Source organism: Halyomorpha halys, unplaced genomic scaffold (genome assembly GCF_000696795.3).
Source record: "Halyomorpha halys isolate HHAL.00 unplaced genomic scaffold, Hhal_1.1 Scaffold118.1, whole genome shotgun sequence".
Lineage (NCBI taxonomy): Eukaryota > Metazoa > Arthropoda > Insecta > Hemiptera > Pentatomidae > Halyomorpha > Halyomorpha halys.
Genome location: NW_027106719.1, coordinates 629,823 through 635,749, shown reverse-complemented (window position 1 = coordinate 635,749; position 5,927 = coordinate 629,823). Strand labels below are relative to the sequence as shown.

General features: G+C 28.8%; 1 protein-coding gene across 1 annotated transcript in view; it reads left to right on the top strand.

Moving 5' to 3' along the window:
• Positions 1-2,756: 2,756 nt before the first annotated feature.
• Positions 2,757-5,927, top strand: part of LOC106678004 (parathyroid hormone 2 receptor) — a gene marked incomplete at its 3' end in the record, with an annotated part of 310,108 nt that continues 306,937 nt past the window's right edge. Inside the window, 1 exon segment of the mRNA XM_067045048.1 lies at positions 2,757-3,091.

The window sequence follows — 5,927 nt, the reverse complement described above, 5'->3', positions numbered from 1 at the left end:
AGGCACTTTTATGATCCTACGTATCCTTTATTTAGTAAATCGCGGAAAACCACTTGCAATTGTTTATGATTTTTTACAATTCGCAACCAAATGGTGCGGAATAAAATTTAAAAAATCTGACGAACAACATTCACCAGTTCACGTAGGGATCACTGGAAACTAGTTTCCAAACGTTGCAGTCATGCAAACTTTATAAGGCGGCCGCGCCATTATGACTTCTCAAGAAATAATTCTTCCACTCATTTATGAAGGGTCATGTAGTTGGAAATTCATGTGGAATAAAATGCCAATTTCCTTAAAAAAAAAAAAAAAAGAAAAAAAAATGGTCTCGTCAATTCGTTCGTTCGCTAGGAGGAGGTTGCAATAGGAAGATTGAGAATAGGACAAATATGACTCATGCCCGTTTAATTAGTTGGCAGCCACTCAAAATATGCTATCATTCTAATATCATACTTGCAGTTAATCACAGGGACATGGGTTGGGGCTTAAGTTCCTGAGCGCCTGTTTCGGACCGTTGTGGGTTCGATTCCCGCCTGGGTCTGTTAACATTTATCTCTCAGTGGTTCCGAGAAATGAACCTTGGCTTTCCAATCTGGGTTCGTAAGCGGCGTTTTATTTTGATTATACGTTATATGTTTTTATTGTTAACTTCGCTCAAATAAATCTTGATTAATTTTATCTTTTATTCACTTTCAAGTTTTTAAAAATTAAAATTGTCTTGAACTACCTCGTTTTTTCTACTTTTATCATATAATATCGTATAAAAATTGGTATATATTTTTTTACCAATTAAAACTATATTTCTGTATATTCCTTTTATTCTCAGCCAGTATTTTTTTTTTATTATTTAAAGCTTCCTTCTCACTACCAAGCCACCCTGCCAAGGATTATAAAGATTAAAGACAGCAAAAATAAGTTTAAAACGTGTAATTTCTTTATACGTTAGTTTTTTTTTAATAATTAAATTCACATTTTTTTTTATTTGAAATATTTATCTTTCCCTATTCTTTTTCAAAATAATAAAATCTTAATCAGTTCAACAATATTTAAACTTTCCTTTAAGGCATTATGTGTGTCATGGTTGACATTTTGAATAAAAGTTTATTGAATATAAAATAACGAAATATTCGTTGTTCGTCATTTTGAGTACTTTGATTACACATAGTTAAAATTTTCTATAATAATAAGAAATGCCTAACCAACCCGAAGGTTCAAAGCCGATACCACCAATCGTTCTCTACATATATCCTTTCAATGATGCCTCTCCACACTGTGTAACCTTCTAGATTCTCCCGTTAATTCATTCTTTAAACTTTTTTAATATTATACTCTTTAGTTTTAATAAGAAATGCTATTTTTGGTTTCTCTATCTTCAGCAATGTTTCACAGAGTGGTGGTGAATTGATCGAGCTTAGATAATGTTCAAACACTTAATTAAAACTATTGTACACAATGGAGTTATTGGATTACTGGGTCAGTTTACGATTATTCTTACTTTGAATCAATAATGGTATTTATTTCGAATTTTAATTAAATAAATGTTAGATTTACTTTTTTTTAATGAATACCTCTTCAATTCCATGCTCCTATATTATTATTGGATTAGTAAAATTAAAAAAAAAATCTTAGATGAGTTATTATTATGCATCTGGAAATGTATTTAGCGATGTGTTTCAACAGAGTTTTGTAAATAAAAATCGATTGTTTCTACTAAAATTTAGGCTGAGAAATAATCGTTTAAAAACAATTGACATTTGACTGTAAATAGCTATTTCATTTATATTACCCCATTAGTAATCCATATAGCTGTGATGTTTGAAAGATTTAAAGGTGGTTACACATACTTAAGCATACTGGTGTTGTTTTGAGGGAAAACACATTGGGAACTTTTTCATAGAATTTAATCTTTATCTAATTATCACATTAAAAAAAGACTTTTTTACTCCCTTTTTTACTAATTATTGGTGCTAAATACATCTCCACTAACTTTATGCAACAATTAACGATTCTTTCGGGAAGGAAAGTTATAACTTAACAATTAATTTTCCTAAGAGAGAGAACCATTAATGGTAAGTTACAGAATGTAAGTCATCTGAATTACTGTTGTTAAAAATTACTTTATTGAATTAAAATCACCTTCTTCTATCAGATACTTTTTGGTTTTGGGATACTTCATTAAAAAATATAAATATTTCATAAAAATTTAATTTAAGTTTTGCTTCTTTTATAATTTTTTTTAAATTTCAATTTCACTGTACCTACATTTTTTTTTGGTTGTCGGTATAATTTAAGAACCTTTAGCATTTAAATCAGGCCTAGGTCGGTTTATTGCAAAATTTTAGTATATGAAGTGTTTTACAATAATTCTTTAGAGTTAGAGAGAACTTTAAAAGCTTTGGAAAAATAAATATTTCTCAATTCAACACTTTTTATTTGAAATTTGAATGACTGCAAATAAGCGTGAAGGTCAAGGATAGAAATAAATGTCAATGTTAATAGTTTAGAAAAAAAATAAAAAATAACATATTTGTAAATCTGTGTGTATATATGTATAATCAGAGGCAGTTAATGTTGAAACAGAAATGTCGGGTTTTAAACTGTCACTGAATATTATTAAATTATAAATACAATCGTATTAAATTACAGAAAACATTATCTGGACAGATCGTTTTTTTTTTCTCGTAAATAGCCGTGACGTTTTCTTTTTGATAATGTAATCAGCAAACTTGTTTGTCGTCTAGTTTCAAAATCTCAGTCAAGGAATTTAACCGGATATAAAGCAAACTAATACATACTCAATTTATCGAAAATGGCCGCTTAAATGTCTATGGGGGATATGCGCGGTTATCTCATGACTCGTATTTTTTCAATCGGTTTTGAGACAATAAAATTCTACTATGATTGTTTAATCTCAGTATTCGAAGGATTATTTCAGTTGGCATTGACGGGTCGTAGTGTACGCATCTCTCGAGTTCCTTCCACGCGCCTTCGGTAGATGTGTGTGCAGTATTGTGTGATTGTAATCTTATCAATGTTTATTATTTGATCTCATTTGTAACTTAAAAGCTCCGCTGTCAAACGTAATCTGAAGGTATGTATGATTTTGATAATTGATGTTACTAGGAATTTAATTTGGCTTACAATTTGTACAAATAGTATCACTTTGCATAATTTATGTATTATGTATGATGTAAAATAATAAGAGTGATGGTGTTAGAGCCATCATTCATATTATTTTATTTATTATTGTTATAATAGATGGTAACTGTATATACAAGAAAATGGGTGAGTAGGAAATAGACGAAAAACAAGAACTGCTATGTATTTACATAGCTAACTTAATTTTTTGAAAAATATGTTATGTTTACATAAGATTTCTATTTAGAATATGCCAATTATCGTAAATATTAGATCACGTAATCCGATTCATCGCCCTACATTAATCCATTTTAATCGTAATAAAACAAAGATATTTCGACTCGAGCCGGCGTCGAGCAAGACTCTTGTTTGTTTCAATAATCTCTGGAGACGAAAACACCAGCAATCTCATTGTAAACACAAATAATTTTAATCTCTCTGTTACATCATGTGCTACTGTGAACTCCATTCTCAACGAGTCCTGGATTGAATATCTTAGTAGGTATTGAATATGTAAGTAGGATAACTTATTTCAATAAAACTTTTTTTTTTCTGGTGAAACTAGTTCAAAATAGCAACCACGTGTCGGATAGGTCTTGCCAATACGCCCTAGAAGAAAGAAAAATAACTTCAACAAGTTTTTGTATTATTATTTTCTGTCATATCTATGCTTATTTTTCAAGGTTATTCTGAACCATTAGATTTGTATCTTTGAATAGATCATGAAAAAATATCGGCGATTATTAAATGAGTTTAAAGTTATGTACAATTACAATAACGCTTCCAGTAAATTAAAATCAAAAAACCTTAAAGTTAAAAAATATATAGTTTAGGCCTTATTTTATTTTTGTTGGATTTATTTTTTCCTTTCAGTGTCTGACGTTAGCCTATTACTACTTCTTCAGAATTTTATCCAAAATGAGAAATGATTACAATTACAAACCTTTGTTAGAGATAAAAATTATTGTATGATAAATAAAAACTTCTCAAAGGTTTTCTTTTTTTTTCAACGGGTGTGATTGTATTGTATAAGTCGGTTCTCTGTAATTTCATTACTTTATTGGACCCGAAACGTTATAGCGACTTTCTTGATTTTTGAAATCTTGAATTTTTGAGGTCCTTGGAAGACAAAAAGTTTGAAAACAATAATGAGAATATTATTCACAGATAGGAGAATTAAAAGTTAATAATCAATAAATCAGTTTTGTCGAGCAATATATTTATTAAGGAGAATCCATATCATTTGAAGATAGCAAGGATGGAAATGAATAGAATAATTAACAATGGAAAAAATACTGGTGCTTGAAATACATTTTTGAAAGTCAACTATCTCTAGGAACTGGAAACATTTGTTGTATACCCGGTATTGTTATGTAGATCTTTAACATGATCAGCAACAGAAAACTATAGTTTCAAATTAGCGAGGACAAAAATCCAACTTTCAAGAAGTATGATATGAATCAAAAGAAAAGACCGCTCCAGCAACAGAAGAGAACAATTTATGATTAAATTTAAAATCCTTTCAAAAAAAGCATAACAAATGAAATGAAGGTTGGCCGGACATGTTGCCAGACTTAATACCAGCATTGTATCCACAGAGTGGATACCATGGAAACACAAGAGAAGGAAATAAATACCAGTAACAAGGTGGCGAGATGAGTTAGTTGAAAGAGTAGACTGTTGGGCTACAGTGGCTAGGAATTGGGACACACGGACAAAAGTAATAAAAAACTTATAGTTATTTATAGCCATGTATTCAATCAAAGTATAGAAAACATTTTATTAAATTATAGGCAAATGATTATTTTATTTTAAATTAATGTTAAAAAAAAACTAATCATCAAAAAATTGAAATTTAGTAAATTGTTTATTAACTAGACTCATACTTCCTAAGGAAGATGCTTTTAGCTATGTAAGGAATGTAAAACAAAACAGCTATTATTATTATTATTAATATAAATATTGTTAGAATTATTTAAAAAAAAAAAAATTATCGACTTCTAGAGAGCATTGGCAAGAAACCTCAGACACGTGTATAATACTTTTCGACCTATTATCACCAAAATAACGCTTTATTAAAATAAATTATGCCAAATCCGGGAGACTTCCTTTTTAAGTAAATGTGGGTAAATATTGAGAATGAAGAATAGAGTATAGTAATTGTTAAATTAATGCAAAAATATTATTACGATTTTGAAGTGGAAATTTACTAATTATCAAATGAAATATTAAAGAATTAGTAACAATTTAATGAATACTTACTGATTATTAAGATATTTATTTAGTAAAATGTATTAAGCGAATCTAATATGGCGTGAAAATCAAAATTCTCCAGTTTTCACTAGACGTATATGTGACCCATTGCATCATTGCTCGCCCATTGACTAGTTTCTGATAAAGTTATAAAAAATATATATAAATACATTTTCAAGAATTAATTCCTTTTTAATTACAGACGCTCACAGATATAATGAAAATCGCAAAATTAGTTTTCCATTGAAATATATCATTTGTCAAATTCATATCACTAGTTTTCATGAAGATACATTTTCATTAATTAATTTTGTAATCACTAGGCTATATTATACATACACCAACCATTATTATCTTATATCGAAGCATAATTAAATTTTTGATTAATTTTACTGTCACGGTACTCCGAGGTAGATTATGTATTAAAGAATTGCATTGAAAAAAATACATGTATATTATATATGTAAAATTACAGTTTTACAATTTGAGGAATAAGTACAACTTAATTTTTTCCGATCCCTTTAAAACCGAAAAGA